The 23,683-nt window shown below is 54.8% G+C and overlaps 1 protein-coding gene across 6 annotated transcripts in view; it reads left to right on the top strand.

The window, feature by feature from the left end:
- Positions 1-23,683, top strand: part of SLC6A6 (solute carrier family 6 member 6) — an 81,816-nt gene that overhangs the window by 5,320 nt on the left and 52,813 nt on the right. For 4 of the 6 annotated variants that reach the window (XM_027957819.3, XM_027957816.3, XM_042236441.2 and 1 more), the window contains exon 2: positions 6,677-6,714. The exons of the other annotated variants lie outside the window; for them this stretch is intronic. The gene's annotated coding sequence lies outside the window, so the exon portion shown is untranslated. The remainder of the gene's footprint in view (positions 1-6,676; positions 6,715-23,683) is intronic. 6 annotated transcript variants of the gene reach the window in all.

Genomic DNA, 23,683 nt, shown 5'->3' with positions numbered 1-23,683 from the left:
AGAAGCCGCCGAGGGCCGGAACCAATGCTTATTCAGCCCTGGTGGGTCTTAAATCCCTTCCTGCATTTAAACCCTGTGCCTGCACCGGGGGTTCTCACCTCCATCGCCTGGAAAACTTTGTCCACCCTCAGAAAAGAGCCTTCTCACCCGTCACACAGCTGGGACCTGGAAGGACAACCAGCATCTCTGCCCCTCCTTTCACTACACGGGCGTTTTTTTACTGCGCGTCTTCAAGGCTTCCGGCCTAGGACAAAAGCCGGAGGGAGGGATGGTACATAGACCAGCCCCTGGGCTGAAGGTGCTCCCAGTCTAGGGAAAGAAAATCTGTATCAGAAAGGAGTTAATGAACAATCCCAGGGCGTTTCTCCAGGGGCTAGGAACGCTAGGGAAGGTGGCTGGGGGTGTGGGGACTTTGGGGTCAGGGAGTTACGCGGACCCCACACACCCATTTAATGGATGGGGAGACTGAGGTCTGAAGGGAGCCTCCATCGGCAAGAGGCCCTTGTTCACACACTTGTGGTTCTGCCTGCCCCCTCACCAGCTTGGCCCTCAGCCTACCCTCCCTGAGCGGAGGCTGGGACGATGTCTCTGTGGGCTCCCTGGTGGGGACATTCTGTGAGTCTTCCCCTTCCCACCACTCTCCCCTCCGTACAGGATGGAAGAGCTGCCGCGGGGTCCCCGCAGAAAGTCCTTAACGCCGCCAGGGTGCTGCTGCCTGCTGGGGGTGCAGAGTGCGGCTGGCCTTGGGTTTCAGCCGAGTCATGCTCCTTTGGGGCAGGGCTCAGGAAGGGGGCGGTCCTGAAGGCTCTGCCCTTCCGCCCCACGGCCAGCCGGCACCTGGAGACCCAGGGCCGCTCATGCCTGGTGGTGGACTCAGGCCTTGATCTTCAGAACAGCCGTTCTGTTACCCGATGGCACCTGGTGACTCCTCTCGGGGTGAATGCCACCCCAGCCCAAGACCGCAGCCTGCTCACCCAGATAATGCCTCCTGGGCTTCGCTTTCGTCTGTGGGGTTGCCAGGAAAGAGGGGGCTGGGCAGTGGGGGTGTCAGCTCTCACCAGCTCATCACTGTCCGGCTCCCAGGCCGGCAGGGGCTCCCTAGTGCTTCGTGAAATCAGGCCCAAACTCCCCAGCCTGGCATTCAGGGCCTCACCTGATCTGGCTCCCATCCAGCGCGTGTTCTCACCTGCTCCCTTATCTCAGCGCCCCGCGTGATCCGGCTGGTTTCTGCTCCTAGGCCCAGCCTTGGGCTCTCAGCCCACCCCATACCTCGACCCAAAAGGCCCTTCCTTCCTTCCCTCCTAAGTCCCACTCCCCCAGGGCCAGCTTGAGGCCCCCTACTCCATGAAGGCTTCTTGCAGCCCCTTAATGATGCTGGCACATCATAAGCCCCCCAAAAAGATGATCCGCCTCCAGGTGGGCTTAATCTCGCCTTCCTCTGAGCCCCAGAGGACCTCTTCTCTGCCTGGAACCCAGACCTGCGAGGTCTTGCCTTTTATCCAGTCACCTGACTGAGGTCATGGCATGCCCAGCACACAGATAACTGCTGCCTGAGTCCCTTTGTCCTGAAATAAGAGCCTGCAGTTTGACCGTCTGAGTGGGTCCAGGCTTGGAAATTACATCCACCCATCTCCATACATCCCTCCAACAAATGTTAGTTCCAGACCCTGTCCTGGGCCCCAGGCAGGTGGCAGGTGGACTGGGCAGACCAGCTCGAGCCCTCATGGGGCTGACCACAAGAGTTAAAGGACGTGTTAAAGGGCACCACAGCATCAGGGTTTGAGAGCCCTTGGCCATTGGCTTGCTGTGTGACCTAGGCAAGCCCTCCCCATCTCTGATTCTAACCTGTAAGGAAGTATCACTTCCAAGGGAAATGCCTACTGAGTGAAGCTGGGAAGGACCCTTTTTTCTCTCTGTTGGGGAGCACACATCATCAGCACAGGGGTGGTGGTCCTGTGGGGCCCCCTTTAAGGATTCAGCTGTGGTCCTGTCGGTTTTCAGGGTGTCCAAGCCCTTGCTCTGCAAGGGGCCACCTGATCTGGGGCCTAGAGTTCAGAGATGCTCTGTTCAGAGCTGTCGCAAGAGGTCTTTAATGAAAAGCTCTTCCTTGGGGGAAGAAAGTGGGGTTTTATTCCATCATTGGTAGAAGAGCATGTTGTTGTTCAGTTGCTAAGTCGTGTCTGACTCTTTGCAATCCTATGGACTGCAGCCCACCAGGCTTCCCTGTCCTTCACTGTCTCCGGGAGCTTGCTCAAACTCACGTCCACTGAGTCAGTGATGCCATCCAACCATCTCATCCTCTGTCGTCCCCTTCTCCTCCGGCTTCAATCTTTCCCAGCATCAGGGTCTTTTCCAACGAGTCGGCTCTTCGCATCAGGGGGCCAAAGTATTGGAGCTTCAGCTTCACCATCAGTCTTGAGAGTCCGTTGGACAGCGAGGAGATCACACCAGTCCATCCAAAAGGAAATCAACCCTCAGTATTCTTGGTAGAAGAGTATAGGTCAGAATGAATCTTTTAAAAAAAGAAGCCCTGCCTTCCAGCCTCTCTCGCTGGGGACTGAGCAGAATTTGTTGCTGCTTCCACTTCTCATCAATGGAAGTTGTGAGTTTGCAAAGATTGCATCCCAGGCCTGAAGAAAAGGGTACAAGTCACTGCAAGATGGTCTCCAAGGGGCAGCTCCGGGCCGCCCGTGTATTTTAAGTTGTTTACTTGGTTTTATAAAATCAAGCCAGTATTTTTTTCAAGGTGGATATGTTTTTATTACTGCTGGCAGCTCAGTGTCTCTGAAGAGCCCCTCCGTCTCACCCAGCACACGCCTGGGACTCTGAAGCCTGCCCAGCCCACCACCCCTTCCTAGGTGTAGTCCAGCTGCTGGTGGGTCCCAGGCGGGTGGGAGCCTTCCTGCTGGATTCCTTCAGCAGGGCTGGCGGGGCGGCAAAGGGTAGAGGAACCCCCAGCCCTTTCAGGGGCCCCTTAGTGCTTTTGAGGGGGTGTTTCAAGACTGGAACTGGAGGAATCCAGCCACCCCCACCCACCCGCCCACTTCCACCTGGGCACCACTCCATGAGTCCTGGGGGCATTGTTGGGCCTGGCTGCAGCGGGCACCTCTCAGGGCAGCCTCCCTGCCAACTTCTGCTCTGACTGAGTCTGATCCACCTCCTTAAATGTAAAACATTCAACCTTCTGCAGAGAGGACCAGACAGCCAGTCTCTGCTGAAAGCCCCAAAGCTGAGACCTGGAATGTTGTTGCTGTTTTATTACCTAGGCTGAACCATGAGTTAAGGCTAGTGGTCCACTTGCTAAGCCTCAGGTCCCCTCCCCTCTCCTGAGCCATCCAGGGGCTTGTCATTCGTTGGGAGGCTGGGAGAACCCAGAGGACTTTTCTCCCCTCGCTTACCCTTTCATGACCTCTGATCCCTGCCTGCCATCCCCCAGGCCTCTGGGGGTTGTCATCTCTGCCCTGGGATGTTCCAACGACCGGGGATGGTAGCTGAGCCCTGTGCCAGTGCTCAGACCCGGAAGGCGGAGGCTTCACTTGGGATCTTGTTAGAACGCCCCTTTCCCGGCAGAAGGACGAAGGTGGGGCCTGAGAATCTGCATTCCTCACCAGCTCCCAGGGGCTGGCGAGGCTGCTGGTCTGGGGTGGGTGGGGTGGGCACGCTCTGTAAGCCAGGCCCTAGGCCTTATGAGAATCTGTCTCCCTAATCACCAGAGGCAGCTTCCTTCCCCTTTGCACATGGAAAGCGCAGGCCCCAGAGAGCGCAGGTAACTTGCCTGAGGTCCTGAAGCTGGGAGCTGTGAGCCAGGCCAGGCCCTCTGGGCCAGTGCCACCTTGGAAAGGCGGTTAGCGGGGAAGCCGTTTTCTGTTGAACAGTGTCCCTGGTCCAAAAGCCACAGGAGGCTTTTCAAGGCAGCCAAGTCGGATGTAAGTCAGGGAGAGCCAGGGCCAGCCAGGCTGCACGGTATGGGGTGCTGGCATGTGGCCTGGTGGGGGGAGAAGCCGGAGACGGGGTGCTCACAACTCCCGGCAGACCAGCATGGGGCCTGCCCGGAGCCCAGGGAGGCACCAGGTGGCATTTTCTGCCTCCTCGTTGTTTAGATAAATCCCAGGGTGGAGAGCTGACTAGAAGGGTCAGCAGTGGGACAGGCCAAAGCTGAGACCCGGTGCATCAGTCGTTTAAAGGCTGGCCTCTCCTTGCAATTGCAAGGGCGCTTTTCCTTAACTGGGGGTCTGCTTTGGGGACTGAAGGGTTATGGTCTCCTGCCTGGCTGGGCCTTCACTTTTGCACTGGGCACCTGCTCCAAGCAACTGGGAAGAGTGGAATAGATTTAAGGTCTGGGTCCTCGAAATGTGGTCACTGGCAGGAGCAATCTGAACTTCGAGGGGAGCCTGTTAGAATGCAGAACCTGGGACCCTGCCCCGAGCATCTCCACCCCAGCCCTGCTGACTCAGAACCTGGCGGGAGTGCCCAGTCCTCTGGGTTTTAACAAACCCTCCAGGCTTCACTCGGGAGAAGGGCTGATTTCTCTGTCTCCAGCCAAGTACCCAGGGGTGGGGGAGGGTCAGTCCTAACCTTTGCAACTGGCTAGAGTACCAAGGCTGCCAGGGGACCTCAGACATCATTTCCTCTGTGGCTCCCTTTTCTGATGGCCCGGGTGTCAGAGAGAGAAAGGGACATGCATGAACTCACACTGCAGTTTCCAGGCTGATGGAGTCTGGGGTCCTAGGGCGGCAAGTGGCAGAAATCAGTTCACACATATTCTGACTCCTTTAAGGGAAGAGCCCAGAGTCACACTTCAGGTGTGGCTGGATCGAGGTGCTGAGAGAGGTCACGGGGCCCCGTTTCTTTCTCGTTTTTCTCTGTGCTCCATGTCGCCCCTCTGGTGGCCCCACTCTCCCTGGGGCGCCCCCAGCTGCGCAGCGTGTTGCCCACCCCCAACCCCCCGGCAGAGCCACCTCAGCCTAGAGAGAGCTTTCCTTTTTTCCCAGGGTTTTCCGCACAAGCCGCTGTCGTCCTCAGCGTCCAGTCTTGGTCCTGTGCCTGTCCTGGAGCCAGTCATGCCAGCCCTCCGATGGGCTCAGTCCAGCTCGCATGCCCACCCCTGGAAGTAGGAGGTGGGCTTAGCCCACCCAGAACCCCGGGGGCTGAGAGGAGCGGAGGGGGGGGGTGGTCTCCCGGGAGAACAGATGCAGGGAACAGACCCAGAGAAAGGGGTCCAGGTGCCTGCACACTAGCGTGATGCAGAGGGACTTGGCCATTTTTCCTCTTCTCCGAGCTGGGCTGGCCTCATGTACCTGCTAAGGTCTCACTTTGGGCCCAGTTATCCTCCTCTGTGTCTGGTTCCTTGAGCATTGCACCTGTAATTGTACACTGAACATGCTACCTTCCTCACCCCCTTTGCGTCTCTTCCCTGGGCATGGTCCTGGATAACAGCCGTGCCGTTTCCACCACCCGCACCCGCTGCAGACATTACTAATCCACCCAGAGTTCACAGAGCCACGTGTCCACCCAGAGAAGGAAGCCTCAATGGCATCCTTGTCAGCCTTCGCCCATGGGATTCCAGGCTCCAAGAGAGCGAGGCCCTCAGCTGTCTTATTCACTGCCGGGCTCCCAGGGCCTCCAACAGTGCCTCCCATGTAGTCGATGCTCGATAAATAACTGACTCGGCCTTCCTACGCCCAGTGCCCGGGACACAGCAGGGGCCTGTGTGAGCCTGTGGGGACACGGGCCCCGTAGACTGCTGGAACCCAGCTCTGAGTCTGGGGAAGAGGCCCTACGGGCAGGGCTTCAGGTACAAAGAGGAAGTAAGTGCCCAGTCCTGGAGGCCTCTCTGCTCTAACAACCCCTCCCCACCCCGACCGCCCCCACTAATCCATTTTACTGTTCATCGAAGTGTGAGGCCTTCCTTGATAAGGAAGCACTTCCTGGTTTTCTGCATTTTTTTAATCCAGGAAACCTGGAGAGCCTTCCAGCACAGCTCTGCTGGTGAAATGAGAGGCAGACGTGATCCACCCCCACTTGCCTTGTTTCTCAAACCGAGTCCCAAAGAACTGAAGGGGTCTATTTAAAAAAAAAAAAGTTTTGAAGGTCAGTCACATCTGGGGACCACTTGACTCAGCCCAGTTCGACAGGTGTCCCTGGAGCACTGAAGCTTAGCCTCTAAGCAGAGGATGAGTGTTATTAATACAGTCTTCATCTAGACAGTCACTCACAGCCCTGGGCGCATGGCTGAGCCGGGGGGGGCAGCTCATGGGAGCGCAGGTTTTGGGGTTCGAGCTGGGGGTGGGGGCGCTTACCCCCTCTCAGACAGCAGGAAGAGCCTTCCCCTCTCTTGCTGCTCCTCCCAGCTCTGCTTCCTGGCCCTGACTACTTTAGGGACCCTGCACCCGGGCGAGGGGTGTATGAGCGTGTGCCTGTGCGTGAACATGTGGTGTGTGTGTGTGCTCACTCGTGTGTGTGTGTGGAGGCACCAAGTGCCCCTGGATGTGGACGGGTTCCCAGGGCCTAGAGCAGTGCCTGCCATGGCAGACGCTCAGTAAGGAAGTGACTCCGCGTTGCTGCCCCCAGCGCTGCGGGCTGGGTGGTCCCGCGGGGAACAGACCCCAGGGTCCTGCGTGCTTCACAGCCTGACTAGGCCTCTTCTTCCCTTCTCTGCTGCCTCTCCTCGCCACAGGTCCAGAGCAACAGCGCTTTGTGAGAAGCCTCCAAAACGTAAGTGGCGTCTGACCTCCCCGCAGTCACGGTGTCTTGCCATGGGTGGCAGGGACCTGTGGGGGTGGCGGGGGGGGTGGATTGCAAGATTCCAGATCGAAGTGCCAGGACCCTGTCTGCAGGTCACCTCCGGATGTCCAGGACCCTGTCCGCAGGTCACCTGGGGATGGTGGGTCCACGGCCCAGCTTGGCCACCAGTGTGCGTTGGTGGCAGGGAGACGGCCCTGCAAAGCTGCTGTATGCTGATTCCGGAGTCCTGGCCCGGCTCCCTGCCTGGCTCCTCACCGGGCATGGAGGGGCCCCTCGTGGGGTCAATGCGAGGTTCAGAGTCGGGCGCGTGTGAAAGGGGCTCCCAGCTGATGGGATGCTCGAGAAATCGGGCTGCCGTCCCAGGCATCTTTTCATTGCATTTTCTCTTTATTTAAAAAAAAAAAAAGGAAAACCTTCAGGGCAGTTGCAAGAATGTTACAGTGAAGGCCTGTATGTCTTTCCATTGCATCTTCCCGCTGGGAGCAGTTTCGTCCTGGGCTCCGTGGCTTCACCGTGAGCTGTGAAAACAGCCGCGTTTGCGTTTACTGTGGTTGCCTCTGCGGGGAGTTCTGGGTGGTGCCTTTTCCCTCTAATCCTTCCACCTGCCCTTCGTGAGAGCAAGGACTTCCGGTGCAAGCCCTCAGTGATCAGCCCTGGAACATCTCACGTTGACACGGTTCTGTTATCTAATCGACGTTAATAGCGTTTTGCGTTTTGCTGATTGTCTAGTGTGCACAGAACTCCCCCCCACCCCCAACCTCCACTCCAGTTCAGGGTCACAATATGCTTTTTTTATTTATTTCTTTTTTTTTATTGGAGGACGATTGCTTTATGGTGTTGCGTTGGCCTTTGCCGTATACCAGCATGAGTCAGCCACAGGTATACCTATGTCCCGTCCCCCCGGAGTCAGCCTCCCGTCCCACCCCCTCCCCACCCCTCTTAGAGCACCTCCCCCACCTGTCGCACAGCACTGGCTTGAGCACCGCGTGTCGCACAGGGCATCCCGCTGGCTGTTTATTTTGCATACGGTGAGGTGCATCTTTTCTTGCTGTTCTCTCAATGTGTCCTACCCTCCCCTTCCCCTGGGCCTCCCCTGTGGCTCAGCTGGTAAAGAGTCTGCCTGCAATGCGGGAGACCTGGGTTCGATCCCTGGGTTGGGAAGATCCCCTGGAGAAAGGAAAGGCTACTCACTTCGGTACTCTGGCCTGGAGAAGGCCTAGAGAATTCCTGGAGAATTCCATGGACTGTGTAGTCCATGGGGTCACAGAGAGTTGGACACGACTGAGCGACTTTCACTTTCACTCTTTCTCCTTCCTCCACTGTGCCCACAAGCCTGTCTTCTACGTCTGCATCTCCCTTGCTGCCCTGCAAAACGTTCATCAGTACCATCTTTCTAGATTCCGCATGTGCGCATTAATGTACGATATTTGTCTTTCTCTTTCTGACTGACTTCAGTAGTGATTTTAATGTTTGTTAAAAGGGTTTGATAGGGGCAGGAACCTGACTGAGGCCACTTTTCTGCAGTTGCCTTCTAAGCCTTGATTTAAACATCCTCACTGTGTGTGTGTGTGTGTCCAGCTCGTTGTGATCCCACAGATTGGACCCTGCCAGCCTCCTCTGTGCATGGGATTCTCTGGGCAAGAATACTGGGGTGGGTTGCCATGCCCTTCCCCAGGGGATCTTCCCGACCCAGAGATTGAACCCAGGTCTCCCACACTGCAGGCAGATTCTTCACCATCTAAGCCACCAGGGAAGCCCCTAGGGTTTTTCAAAGAAGTCTTTGAGTCGTGACATTCAGTAAGAAGCACGCTTCTTGACAGGATGCGGCGAGTACTTACACACGCGTGAGACCGAAACCAAAGTTTCACAAAGTGATACGCGCAGCCTCCCCGTCTGCAGGACTCTCTTCTGTCCTGTTCGCCTTCTTAACAACCATCACCCTGACCCCCTCGGTTGATTTCATGACCCACTAGTACATCTTCGTTTGGAATTTGAAAACCTGGCTTCCTAGGCAGAAAGTTCTGCGCATCGAGCTCCCCAGGGCTGGGTTTGGTTGACTGGGGTCACCTGGGAAGCCAGGACTGGGAGAAACGCCTGAAGACCCTTGGTGTATCCGATTGCACCCTGCCATCAAGCCCCCAGCCCTGGGTCTCTTATCACCAGCAGCCATGGGCCCTGGCACCCAAGACCTGTCCTTCGTGGCTTGACTTCAGGTGCAGAGAGCCAGGCTGGCACATCCCTGGCAGCTCCGCACACCTCCCTGACCAGCTGCCAAGTGGCACGGAGCTGCCCCCGCTCTGGGTCAGCCTCCGGACTCATCACTGTCATAAACAGAAAGAGGAATCATCTCGAACATTTACGGAACTCTTTAGCAACGTTCGCTGTGCCTCCGAGGGTTTGAATGACAGTGGGTTTTCTCCTGCGGTGGCCCTGTGACGGGCACGGTGCTGCCTTGCGTAGGGACGACCACCAAGCTCTGCGTGCCATCTCTGTGTCAGACTCCGCTGGCACCGCAGATGCCCGCGGCCCTCGCAGTAACCGTGCATGCCGTGGTGGTGCTCCACCCCACAGATGGGGAAACTGAGGCTCAGAGCGGTGGTCCAACTGCCCCTGCAACCCCAGGTCACACAGGACGTGAGCCCTGGTCAATCTGACTGGTGCCCACACCACCCAGCAGGGCCCTCCCCTGCCCGCTCCCCCAGGCTGGAGCAGACTCTGGTCCAGCCCTTCCCCCCTGAGGCCTCTCACTGGTTAATGAGTAGCCCAGGGCAGCCTGGAAGCCAGGTGCCTACCGCCCTGAAGCTGGAATGTGCATTCTGCTCCAGATAAAGACACTCTTGTGCAAGGGGCTTGGCCCTTAGAGGCGATCCACAGAGGCAGGCCACGTGTTCCTCTCTTCCAAGGCTTGCTGATCCACCCACACTCCGTGGGAGCCCATTTGACAAGAGAGGCTTATCTGATGCCTCCTCCGAGCAGCCCTCCCGGTTTAGTCTTCCTGCTGGGTCTCCCTGGCCCCCAGACTGGCAGGGAACGGGGTTTGGAGGGCGGTGTCTTTACAGAACAGTTGCCTTCTCTGACATCTCAGCCCCGCTGGGTGTCTGGACTTCAGTTCCCTCCTAAGAAAGGGGACGATAATCACTCAGGGGCCCCCACAGAGTTGAGGATGTGATCGATGTGTGTGTGTCTGTCGGCTGATCAGCAGACCCTGGGTTACTAATGAACCCACCAAAGGTAGTAATCCTGACCCAGAGGGCAGCCCGTGTGGTGGAAAGTCCATGGAGCTGGAGAGTCAGCCAGGCCGGGCTCACATGCCAGCTCCAGCCCTGGCCAGCTGTGTGACCTTGGGGGCGGTCACTGGCCAAGCCTCTCAAAGCTTCCTCTTCCCCACCTAGCTGTGAAATGGAGCAGTGAGAGCCCGGGAGGAGGAGACAGTGGAGAATCAGGGAAAATGACCAGTCCTGAGTCGGACACAACTGAGCCCAGGGGGTTTGGGAGGCTGGAGCTCCTAACAGAGTTGGTGCCAGCGCCCAGAAGCATTTCTTATCTCCTCTCCCAGGTGGGATCCCTGAACAACACCCCCCACCCCGTCACCTGAAAATCAGATCCACCCTCTTGGGTGCCCCGGAATCTGAGGAAGGGGGAGTCTCTTTGGGCTTATCATAAGAGTTCCCGTGGGCCTTCTACACCTGCGCCTTCTCAACCACCCGCACCCCACCCCGCCCCAGCTTGTAAACTCTGACAGGGGTGGGGTGTCAGTACAGGCAACCGGCGACCACCCGCCAAAGGACTTGCTGCTTCGAAGCGCCTAGACAGAAACTTACTCGTTTGCCCTGACTATGTTGCACGCCTTTTAAAAAGCTGAGATACCTTTGACACACAACGGTAGTGTGACTTCAAGGTGTACAGCGTCTTGACGGTATCCATTGCTGTTGCCCCATGAGCGTCACCGTAGCATTTAGTTACCACCGCCGCTCCGTCACTTAATGATTTCTTCTGGTGTTGAGACGTTATATGCTTTTCATACAGAAGCTCAGAGAGCACAGAAAACTCGTAAGAAGAAAATCAAGTCCGTCTCTAGTCCTGCCATCCAGAGATAACCACCATAACGGTGCGTTTATCAGCATGTGGGTAATGTGCCTTATTTAAAATTTTCCAAACCGAGCTCATAACGTGGCCCTTTAGGAGCCAGTGTCTCCCACGACACACCCACTGCCCCCTGCAAACTATTTCTAGGAGTCTTTTGGGGTCTTGGATCTTCTATCTCCAGGGTTGGCAAACTTCTTAAAGGCTTGGCCAGGATGTGCTGTGGGCTTGGGGGCCGTGTGTTCCCACCTCTGCTGTTGCAGCTAGAACCCAGCCGACACAACAGGCAAAGGGTGGGTGGAGCTCTGTGCCAATAAAACTTTATTTGCAAAAGCGGTGCTGAATCTGGCGGGGGCAGGAGGGGTGCAGTTTGCACACCCCCTGTTCTGGTTTGTTTTCATTTGTTTGGGTAACCTATCAGTTCTTTAAGTAACCCCCTAGTGAGGAGAGACGGGCCATGTGCAGTTTCTTTCTTGAAAACTGCTCCGCTGTGAGCACCTTTTTTTGTTCTTCTATTTTTAATTGTGGTAAAATACACTCAACATAAAGTCTGCAGCCCTAACCGCTTTAAGCTGACGTTTCAGTTGTGTTAAGCGTGTTCACGTTGGCGGCGGTCTCCAGAGCTTTTCATCTCGCGAGACTGCAGGAAGCAGACAGTTTGCACGTCGGCCTGGTCAGGAAACTGGAACGTCTGGCCTGAAGGGGCTGTGCATTTTTAAGATGCTGGCGCTTGATGCCAAGTTATTGACTCGCCAGAAACTACCCTACTGTCATCAGTGACAACCGCAGTCCTTGAGAGGCGGCCCGTCCCTGGGGAATGTACCTCCAGGGTCTTAGGGGACAGAAGATTTAGACCAATTCATCCCAGAGGAGGGGGCTTCCCTGGTAGCTCAGCCGGTAAAGAATCCGCCTGCAATGCAGGAGACCCCGGTTCGATTCCTGGGTCAGGAAGATCCCCTGGAGAAGAGATTTGCTGCCTGCTCCAGTATTCTTGGGCTTCCCTGCTGGCTCGGCTAGTAAAGAATCTGCCTGCAATGTAGGAGACCTGGGTTTGACGCCTGGTTGGAAATCTCCCCTGGAGAAGTTTATGGCTCCCCACTCCAGTATCCTGGCCTGGAGAATCCATGGGGACTACACAGTCCATGGGGTCCTGAAGAGTTGGACACGACTGAGTGACTTTCACTTCCATGCTCACTTTCATCCCAGAGGCACTGCTGCTCCCAGTCTACCAGCCTTCCTTTTTGGGGGAAGAACATAAGAACTCAGGAAACAAAAATGCTGTGAATCCTAGACCTCCTCCTCCAAGGCTGATAAATACACTCTTTAGAGAGAGGAGAGATATGTTTAAGACCTATTCTCACAGTGAGTCTGAGTGTAAATGTCTTTATATATATGAGATGGCACTGTGGTAAGGAAATCCAACCAGTCCATCCTAAAGGAGATCAGTCCTGAATGTTCATTGGAAGGACTGGTGTTGAAGCTGAAACTCCGGTACTTTGGTCACCTGATGCAAAGAACTGACTCATTGCTGGAAAAGATTGAAGGCGGGAGAAGGGGACGACAGAGGAGGAGATGGTTGGATGGCATCACCGACTCAACAGACATGAGTTTGAGTAGACTCTGGCAGTTGGTGATGGACAGGGAGGCCTGGCGTGCTGCAGTCCACGGGTCACAAGGAGTCGGACATGACTGAGCGACTGAACTGAACTGAGCTAGTGGTAAAGAACCCGCCTGCCAATGCTAGGAGACATAAGAAACGTGGGTTCAATCCCTGGGTTGGGAAGATGCCCTGGAGGAGGGCACAGCAACCTATTCCAGTATTCTTGCCTGGAGAATCCCATGGACAGAGGCGCTTGGCAGGCTACCATCCATAAGGTGGCAAAGAGCTGGGCATGACTGAAGCGACTTAGCACATACAGCACACGTGTATTTTAAAATATTTGTTGTATTTACTTGGCTGCACGGGTCTTAGTCACGGCGGTCAGGCTCAGGTGCTCCGCAGCGTATGGAATTTTCCTGGACCAGGAATCTAACGCATGTCCACTGTATCGCAAGATGGATTCTTAATCGCCGGAGCCCTTGTAAATGTCTTTTGGCCTCTGCGCCAGGGCCTGTCGTTTAACCTCTCTGGGCCCCAGGGTCTTCAGTCAACATAGAGGTGATATAGAATCTCCCTTCTCCGGTTGTTGGGAGGATCAGGGGAGAAAAACTGGGGAAGTTCTCGGCACAGCAGCCCACGCAGGGCGGTGACTGCAGGTGGTACTTACTGTAACTGGTCGTCTCCTTGCTGCTGCTATTGTTGATACATCAGGGCAGGCTGAGCACACGGACAGTCGGGTGTGCAGCCGTTTGCAGTTCTCAGAAAGGCCTCCCACCTGTAGTACTGGCGTTGTCATACCGCGTGGTTCTTACTGTCCCCATGCAGCAGGGGAGAAGACGTGGGGCTGAAGGCGGCGGTGGCCCGCTTGAGGTCAGCGCATTTCGGGACAGAGCCTGGGGTGAGCCACGGCTTCGGCTTCTAGTCGAAGTCAGAGCTGCTGGGAAGCCTCCGGACCTCGGGGTCTCAGGCTGAGAGGAGATTCCTTGGATGCATCTTCCCGTCTCAGCTCTGAGCCCCACCAGGGATCACACTGGGACTTCTTCCAGGAGAGAGCTGATTCCTCTAACATGTGCGGTTCTTCCCCCAGCAGCACCAAGCAGCCCAACGCCGGCTGAGCATCGCGCAGCCTGAGTCAGTACCGACGCAGCTCCTGTGCTGATTGTTCGGTCGCTCAGTCGTGTCCGACTCTTTGTGGCCCCATGGACTGCAGCACTCCAGGCGCCCCTGTCCTTCACTGTCTCTTGGACTTTGCTCAAACTCCCGTGGTAGATGCTCAGATTCCCCAGGGAAGGGCTCAGTCCCACCAGACGCCCCCCCCCACCCCACCAAAACACACACCCTTCAGCCTGAATGGCTAGGACTCCAAGGCTCCTACGACCCCCTCCTTGAGTTGGGTTAATTGGCTCCAACAGCTCAGCGACCTCAGAGAATCACCGTTTTCAGACTGAAGGTGTAACACAGGAAGCAGATGAGAGAGACCCACAGGCAAGGCGTGGGGAAAGCTCAGGGCTTCCATGTCCTCTCCGTGCCCTTTCTGTGTCCCCAAATCTCCCTGTGTTCACCAACCAGAAGCTCCCCAAACCCTGTCCTTTTGGGATTTTCCGGAGGCTTCATCACCTAGGCGTGATTGATTCCACCTCCAGCCCCTCTCTCCTCCCCAGGGCTGAGGGGTCGAGGGACTGAAAATTCCAGCCCTCTAATCACAGGCGGGTTCTCCTGGCAACCAGGCCCCCTTCTTTAGCCGCCTCCGGAGTCGCCTCATTAACATAACAAAAGACACCTTGATCGTTCTCACCACTTAGGAAATTCCATGGGTTTTAGGAAGTCTCTGCTGGAACCTGGGATGAAGACCAACTTTATCTTTCCAATTATACATCGCAAGATCACAGAAGCTGACAGGGCCTTTCAAACACCAGAGCGTCTCACCGCGGTGAAACCTGAGCGCTTTCTGGAAGATACTGTTATCTGTTAGTCTGTGCTCAGCCAGCAGACAGCAAGTCCAGAAACCCAGGCTCCTAAAGCAAAATGGGCACCTCCCAGCCCCGGGCCCAGTCGGCCTGGCTCCCCAGGGGCAGTCCCGTCTAGCACCTCCTTTATTTACCCATTTGCTGGGCACCTCAGACAAGTCCCTCCCGTTCTCTGGGCCCTGGGCCTGCCCTGTAAGACTGGGGGTCTGGAATCACCTCCCTGGGGTAGCTGCGCTGAGCTTTGCTGGCGGACGTCAGCTCTGCCGTTTCAGAGCTGGTGGCCAAGTGTGAGGGGTCCCCCTCTGTGAGCGGGGTGTTCTCTGTGAGAGCTGAAAGCACGCTGCCCCTCGGGGTCTGCATCCTCAGGAAGGGGGCCGCCCCCACGGCAGCCTGGCCCGCCCTCCATGGGGCCTCACGAGGGGACCCCTCCCCTCCTCACCCCCCAAGTCTCCCCCAACCCCTGCCTCTCCCCCTCCCCTCTCCCCAGCTCTGAGAGTCCCCCGAGACCCAGGCTGCCTTGCTCAGGCCTGCCGCAGTGAGGGCAATGCGGCTCTCAGGTCTGTTTTCAGGGTCAAGTACCGTGAGCTTCTGCTTGTCTCGCCGCCACCTGATTTCTTTCTGGCAGCTGCCCGCCCCTGACCACCTCCCTACCCCGCCTTTCTCTCCTGTGTTAAGTCCCTGAGGCCCAGAGACACCTGGTTCCGATGAGGAATCCCAGGCTGAGTCCTGCTCAGTGGGAAGGAAGCCGTGATGGGTTAGTTATGTCTGTCGGGGCGGGAGGGGAGAAGGCCTGCATGTGGGCCATCCGGACCCCCTTTGGGAGCAGACGCCTGCTTTGGAAAAACTAGGGGAAAAGACGGCAGGCTGAGAAGACTGGGAAAGGTCTCTGCAGCCACTGGACAAGAGGCTTCCTCTGGGTGGGAAGAAAGGACCAGGACTAAGGAAGGTGGTGACCGTTGAGTCCCAAGTGGCGCCATTCGTGTCTAGGTGGTTTTCAGACCAGCGGGCTCCCCCGGTGGCTCAGACAGTGAGGAATCCACCTGCAATGCAGGAGACCCAGGCTCGCTCCCTGGGTCGGGAAGATCCCCTGGAGAAGGGAAGAGCCACCCACTCCAGTACTCTTGCCTGGAGAAGCCCATGGACGCAGGAGCCGGGCGGACCACAGTCCACGGGATCGCAGAGAGTCCACACGACTGAGCGACTCACGCTTCCGCTTTTCACTCTTCCCGACCAGGCACCCAGAGTGTTTGATTCCGTATTTCCGGGGTCTGGTGTCCTGTGCTGTGTAATGAGTGGAGGTGGGCGATCACACATCAAGACCCCCCAGCGGAGGTTGCCAGATAAAAGGCAGGAGCATCTGAGGGGCACGGCACCCTGCCCAAGGTCACACAGCACGTTGACGTTGGCGTCTCCCCCCTACCGCTGCTTGCTGGCTGTGCCACCTCAGGAGTGTCCCATCCCCCTTGTGAGCCTCCGTTGCCTCATCTGTCAAAGGGGGACTGAGGTGGGGATGCCCACTGGGTGAACCGGCGCACGTAGGAGAAAGCAGCCCGGTGTGTTAAAAAAGTTGAGGTAATGATTTCTTATCAGCATGACATCTGAGTACCGGCTGTTATAGAGGACACTCCAGCTTTCAGGATGGGGTTAGCCACACTAAACGGAGCAGACACAAGGTGACGTCTCTTGCTCTAAAAGAGACAGAAGGGGAAACGCGTGGAGTGTCCCAGGTGGCTGCTTCCAGGCACTGATTCCCGACACCCTGGACCCCCGCGTGGCTGGGGCTGAGCGCGCCATGGCTGGGGACCCAGCCTGCAGGGCTTCTGGGGAGAAGGGTCCCCCTGACTTTATTAAATAAATTACTTTTATGTCATATTCATAAGCATCATGACAAGTGCTGGGGATACAAATATAAGGAAGACATAGCGTCCGTGTTTTAGAATTTTACAGTCCAGCAGGTAAGCCTGTGCGAACATGTAAATTGCATTAAATTTTGCTGGGTTTTTTTCCCCAGTTTTATTGAGACTAAACGACATCAGTGTATGAGTTTCAGACGTCCCGCGTCATGGCTTGATTTAGGCGTATTATGAAACAATTATGAAGATTGGTTCTCTTAACGTCCATCACTTTGTGTAGGTACATCAGCTCCCAACTTAAGGGCACAGAGAGGGGCAGACCTTTGTCTCCTCTTTGCCCCTTCCAGTCCATTTAAGAAATTTGCATGCTTTGCAAACCAGCCCTGCCGAGTCAGGGGAAGGCCCAGGTAAAAACGTTTTATGTCAGGGAAAGTTTGGGGAAAACCTGTAAGCATCTGAAAACTGAGAATTGAAAGTCTGCTCATTCAGTTGTCAGGAAGTGATGGACTTTTCCTGTGGGTCAGGGACCATGCTGGACCTTGGGTCCCCAGAGATGAGCCTCGCTCTGTCTAGCTTAGGAACCGCCTGGCCAGCGGGGAGATGCTGCAAGTTGGGCGTCCATCGGCGGGGTCTCTTGAAGATGCTCGGGCACTCAAAGTTCAAAGAGCTTTCGCAGAGGCCTCAAGTGACAAAGCATGCCAGGTGGGCACAAGACGGGAAGGGTGTGCCTGGTGAGGAAGCCGCGCATGGAAGGGCCGGCTGAGCGTGACGTGGCATTCGAGACCCCGGGGTCCTGGGGGCTGGGCGGCTGGGCTGCGTGTTCGGGGGGCCTTCAAGGAGCCGTGTGGGTGATAGTCTCGCCTGGTGACCCCAAGGGCCCTGCTGGCTCTTTGCTCACTTTGGGGACCAGCCTGGATCCGATCCTTAGTTAGTGTTCCCCGATGGCCCTTCAAGGTGGTGACTGTGGAGTTGTTTTCACAGCAGGCTTCTGCACAGAAAGAGAAACAGACAAGCCCAGCCTTCACCCAGACCCGCTTGTAGGAACCTCACTGGCATGGTCAGAGGTCCCAAGAGGAGACCACTCTGATGAGACGTCTAACCTGGTTCTGCTGACTCACAGGGTTTTGGGAGCGTGCAAAGTGCCTTGGGAGGGAATGGTGGGGCCAGGCGGGCTTGGCTCCTGGCTGGACATAGGACACCCGTTGGAGAAAGTGTTTATTTGGTATTTTCTCTGCCTGACAGACCAGCCCTGGGTGTTCACTTCTGCCTCTCCCAGCATTTCACTGGATGATGCTAACGAGGGGTGCAGTCCGTGTTTGCTGATTAGCTCCATGCAATGCAGGGACAAACTGTTTCTCCTGCGAACAGAGCCAGGCACACACTGAGGCACTTCCTGGTACCTGCCCTTGGGTAACGTGAGGTGACCCATTTTACAGATGGTGCAGCTGAGGCCCTGAGGGGAAGAGATGAGGCAGACTTGCAGCTGATCAGGGACAGAGTTGGGCTCCAGCTGAAGTCTCTGACAGTGGCTCAAAATAGGCAGAAGTAGAATGAGGCAAAGGGTGTTTGGGGAACAGAGTCTTATGGGCGGGGCTGGGGCGGGGGAGGCGGGAGGCTCACTCGTGGGGAATTCAGAGAACAAAGCTGGAGAGGCCACGTGGGTCCTTCCTCTCCACTGACTGTATATACACCTCTGCCAGCTGGGGGTCAGCAGGAACTGACTGATGGAACAGAGAGGTGAGTCAGGGAAAGGGGTCAACAGGTGTCTCAGGCATTAATAGCTCTGGCCCTGATCTCGGCTGTCCTTGCCCCTCCAGGAGTAAAAGGAGTCTTTGTCAGATGGCCCAGGCTCTGCACAGGGTGAATAAACTGAGTCCCGGACTGCAGTGCTTGGGACGCTTTGCGGGGGAGGGGGGAGGGTGAGCCCGCTCAGAGGAGGTGAGGGCGGTGCTCTCAGGGCTGAGATGCAGGCAGGTCGGGGGGCACCACGTCCAGAAAGGGTGCGGGCTGGCAGACAACGCCCCTGCACACCATCCTCTTCCTCTCATCAGTTCACTGAGGTTAGCCCGTCCGCAGACCTTAGATCAGGACAGTCTGAGTTTAAAGGGTTAAAAGCTGTTGCTGGCCTGAGGGGCTGGTATTTCCCCAGCCCAGCAGGTGTACAGGATTAAATGGGAAGGTCCAGACTCAGCACCCTGCGAGGTTGTGGTCACTGCGGTTCTGTGGCTGAGGCCACTGTGTCCTAGTCATGAAGACATGTGTGACCTGGGCCCACTCAAGAGACCTGGATTTTAATCCTGTTGTTATTCAGTCTCTCAGTTGTGTCTGACTCTTTGTGACCCCGTGGACTGTAGCATGCCAGGCTTCCCTGTCCTTCACTGTCTCTCAGAGTTTGCTCAAACTCATGATGTCTGTTGAGTCCGTGATGCCATCCAACCATTTCATCCTCTGTTGCCCCCTTCTCCTCCTGCCTTCAGTCTTTCCCAGCATCAGCGTCTTTTCCAATGAGTCAGCTTTTCACATGAGGTAACCAAAGTATTGGAGCTTCAGCTTAAGCATCATTTCTTCCATTGAATATTCAGGTCCCTTTAGGATTGGCTGGTTTGATCTCCTTGCAGCTCAAGGGACTCTCAAGAGTCTAACCCTAGTTCTAATCCTAGCTGGTGAATTTTCAAAATGACATCCCTACCTCTTACTGGCCTCAGTTTCCTTCTGTGTCAGGTGAAGAGGGGTCCCTCCTAAAATTCAAAATCATGGCCAGGAGATGCCCCAGAGCCCTGTGGTTGAGGACTCGGGGCCCTCAAGTCCTGCCTTTCCTGGCTGGGCAACCTGGTGAAATCGACCCATCTCTCTGAGCCACAGAGGTGGGTAAGATCCTTCATCCCATAGGGTGGTTGGTAAGGACCAGATAAAATACAGAACCCAGGTGCCAGGTGACACCCCAGGCGCCCGGGAGCTCAGCCCAGGGAGCTGGTATTTCTCTCTGGAACTGACTGTGCAGCTGGAGGATTTTTTCCATACATTTGAGTCATTTCAACAGCGCATTTTCTTCTCTTAGGCTCTCTGAAAATGCTTTAAAGTCCCATTACCTTTGGACTGGCTATAGAAGAAAAGCGAGCAGCGATAATCAGTGAAAAGTGATTAAAAGAAGAAAAATATTTAGCATGATTTTTTAAAGTTACTGTTAGCTGGAATCATATCAAGTGCCCAGCAGTGCCAGACACATAATCAGTTCAGTTCAGTTCAATCACTCAGTCGTGTTCGACTCTTTGTGACCCCACGGACTGCAGCATACCAGGCTTCCCTGTCCATCACCAAATCCCGGAGCTTGCTCAAACTTGTGTCCATTGAGTCAGTGATGCCATCCAACCACCTCATCCTCTGTCGTCCCCTTCTCCTCCTGCCTTCAATCTTTCCCAGCATCAGGGTTTTTTTCTAGTGAGTCAGTTCTTTGCGTCAGGTGGCCAAAGTATTGGAGTTTCAGCTTCAACATCAGTCCTTCCAATGAACACCCAGGACTGATCTCCTTTAGGATGGACTAGTTGGATCTCCTTGCAGTCCAAGGGACTTTCAAGAGTCTTCTCCAACACCACAGTTCAAAAGCATCAATTCTTCGGTGCTCAGCTTTCTTTATAGTCCAACTCCCACATCCATACATGACTACTGGAAAAACCATAGCTTTGACTAGACGGACCTTTGTCAGCAAAGTCATGTCTCTGCTTTTTAATATGCTGTTTAGGTTGGTCATAACTTTTCTTCAAGGAGCAGGAGGCTTTTAATTTCATGGCTGCAGTCACCATCTGCAGTGATTTTGGAGCCCCCAAAATATAAAGGCTCTCACTGTTTCCATTGTTTCCCCATCTATTTGCCATGAAGTGATGGGACCAGATACCATGATTGTAGTTTTTGAATGTTGAGTTCTAAGGCAGCTTTTTCACTCTCCTCTGTCATTTTCATTATGAGGCTCTTTAGTTCTTCTTCACTTTCTGCCATAAGGGCGGTGTCATCTGTGAATCTGAGGCTATTGATATTTCTCCCAGCAATCTTGATTCCAGCTTGTGCTTCATCCAGCCCAGCGTTTCTCATGCTGTACTCTGCATATAAGTTAAATAAGCAGGGTGACAATATACAGGCTTAACATACTCCTTTCCCAATTTGGAATTGGTCATTGTTCCATGTCCACTTCTAACTATTGCTTCCTGACCTGCATACAGATTTCTCAGGAAGCAGGTCAGGTGGTCTGGTAGTCCCATCTCTTGAAGAATTTTCCACAGTTTGTTGTGATCTACACAAAGGCTTTGGCATAGTCAATAAAGCAGAGATAGATGTTTTCTGGAACTCTCTTGCTTTTTCTATGATCCAGAAGATGTTGGCAATTTGATCTCTGGTTCCTCTGCCTTTTCTAAATCCAGCTTGAATATCTGAAGTTCAGGGTTCACCTACTATCAAAGCCTGTCTTGGAGAATTTTGAGCATTACTCTGCTAGCGTGTGAGATGAGTGCAATTGTGCGGTAGTTTGAGCATTCTTTGGCATTGCGGACCTTTTCCAGTCCTGTGGCCACTGCTGAGTTTTCCAAATTTGCTGGCATATTGAGTGCAGCACTTTCACAGCATCATCCTTTAGGATTTGAAACAGCTCAGCTGGAATTCCATCACCCCCACTAAGTTTGTTTGTAGTGATGCTTCCTAAGGCCCACTTGACTTCACATTCCAGGATGTCTGGCTCTAGGTGACTGATCACACAACTGTTGTTATCTGGATCATGAAGATCCTTTTTGTATAGTTTTCCTGTGTGTTCTTGCCACCTCTTCTTAATATCTTCTGCTTCTGTTAGGTCCATACCATTTATGTCCTTTATTGTGCCCATCTTTGCATGAAATGTTCCCGTGGTATCTCTAATTCTCTTGAAGAGATCTCCAGTCTTTCCCATTCTATTGTTTTCCTCTATTTCTTTACATTGATCGCTGAGGAAGGCTTTCTCATCTCTCCTTGCTGCTCTTTGAAACTCTGCATTCAGATGGATATAGCTTTCTTTTTCTCCTTTGCCTTTAGCTTCTCTTCTTTTCTCAGCTATTTGTAAGGCCTCCTCAGACAACCATTTTGCCTTTTTGCATTTCTTTTTCTTCGGGATGCTCTTGATCACTGCCTCCTGTACAATGTCACGAACCTCCGTCCATAGTTCTTCAGGCACTCTGTCTATCAGATCTAATCCCTTGAATCTATTTGTCACTTCCACTATATAACCGTAAGGGATTTGATTTAGGTTATACCTGAATGGTCTAGTGGTTTTCCCCACTTTCTTCAATTTCAGTCTGAATTTGGCAATAAGGAGTTCATGATCTGAGCCACAGTCAGCTCCCAGTCTTGTTTTTGCTAACTGTATAGAGCTTTTCCATCTTTGGCCGCAAAGAATATAATCAATCTGATTTTGGTGTTGACCATCTGGTGATGTCCATGTGTAGAGTCTTCTCTTGTGTTGTTGGAAGAGGGTGTTTGCTATGACCAGTGCATTCTCTTGGCAGAACTCTATTAGCCTTTGCCCTGCTTCATGTTGTACTCCAAGGCCAAAGTTGCCTGTTACTCCAGGTTATCTCTTGACTTCCTACTTTTGCATTCCAGTCCCCTATAATGAAAAGGACATCTTTTGGGGATGTTAGTTCTAGAAGGTCTTGTAGACCTTGACACATAATATCAGCCACAATTATTGTTTCCAGGATGTCAGAAGAGTTGGAATTAGCACAAAGGGTTGCTATGACAGTGCTTTTCCAGGGTCCTCATTCGCTGCTGCCTGGAAGAAGGTGGGTTGCTTGCCCTAGAGCACCCAGACGAGGGGAGGAAGAGGCCAGGATTACAGCTGAGGAATGACCACCTTATTCCACTGGAGATGGGCAGGGAGGGGATGGTCAGGGAAGTCTTCCTGGAGGAGGTGGCATTTTGAGGATGGAGAAGCGGTGATGTGCGTTCCAGGGCCTGGAATGAGCTATAGAAATGCACCAAGCTGTGACAGTCGGGAGCCTCACAGGTGATGCTGTACAGAGATGGTGAGTGCTGTGATGGAGGAGACCCCTCTGACCCTAGTTTTGCCAAGAGATGTTCCCAACTGGTGGCATTTTTCTGGAGCACGTAGTCTCCAGGCACCTCGGTGGTGCTGGAAGGGCCATTGTGACCTCATGAGCAGATATTCTGAGGCCTGGAGCCAAGGTGCCGGACATCTGTACCATCTCAGATCGCCGATGCCTCCTATTTTCCAGTGCCTTGGGTGAGTCAGCCACGCGTTTCTGCCTGCGTCTCTGTTTGCTCACAGAGCCTCTGTCCCCTTAGAGCCACGCTGGGCTGCCTTCTGTGGCCCAGGCTTGTGAGGGTTCCAGCAGCGGCAGTTGCCTCGGAGACGGTGTTCAGGGAGACTGCCTCGGAGGGGGGGCAAGGGACACATGTGGGAACCCTCCGGGTCAGGTTCCAGCCCAGTGGTCCCACTGGGGGCCTGGCGGGAGCAGGGTCTTCCTCAGAGGCGTCCAGCTTGGAGCAGGCCATGGCTCCCCTGCCTGGGACTGCTCACCCAGGTCACCCACCCCAGACCACCAGTGGGACCCTCTGTTTACCCACCTCCTCAGCCCAAATCCTTGCGTGATGGAGCCTCTTGGCCCCTGAGCTGACCGCAGGTAGGTCGCTGGGTGAAGAGGCAGGGCCTTCCCTTGGGGTCAGGTGCCTCTGTGGGACTCGGGCTCTGGAATTCCTGAGCCTAGGAAACGGGTCCCCGAATCAGTAAGGAAAGGAGCTGGTCCTGGTCCCCCAAACAGTAAGGGCTGGAGGGAAAGGGTGCTAGCTGTGCAGAGTGCAGAGCTGAAACTTGGGAGCCTGAAGCTGGTGCCCCCTGGACCTCAGTTTCCCCACCTGTAAAACAGGCACGCTAGGTCAGATGCTGCTGCTGAGTTTCACAAACTAGTACATGTCAGGAGCCGAATTGGCACTAAGAATAGGAGTGGCCCACCCTCAGGCCAGCACACTTATTTCACTTCAGGGCAATTCTGTGGAAGTGACCATCTGCTCTTACCATAATGTTGTGAAAGAAACATGCTTTTAATCCCCACCTCCAGACAGCAAGGCTGTAGTGTCAGAAGGTGCTGTGTCTGAGAGCGAGTCCTGGGCAGCCTTCCGTTGCAGGCCTGGCCTCCCACCGTGCCGTGGGCTGCAGGCGGCTCTGTCCCGGCTGCCCGGGCCTGACGTTGGGCAGCTCACAGTAGGAGCTCGGGACCACACCGGGGCCCGCGCCCTGCCTCACCTCCCTGCTGCCGGGCCCTTCCTTGAGGCCAGCCCCTCTGCTTCTGGCCTTAGCCTCCTCATCTCCGGGCAGCAGCTCCCAGGCTGATCTGTCTCTCAGTGTTGGCCAGAAGGGGGGTCTTGGATACCCAGGGACCTCCAGCTAAGACCCTTTAGGT

The sequence above is a fragment of the Ovis aries genome, chromosome 19, assembly GCF_016772045.2.
Source record: "Ovis aries strain OAR_USU_Benz2616 breed Rambouillet chromosome 19, ARS-UI_Ramb_v3.0, whole genome shotgun sequence".
Taxonomy (NCBI): domain Eukaryota; kingdom Metazoa; phylum Chordata; class Mammalia; order Artiodactyla; family Bovidae; genus Ovis; species Ovis aries.
Note: the sequence above shows the minus strand (reverse complement) of the source record. Positions and strands in the feature narration are given on the sequence as shown.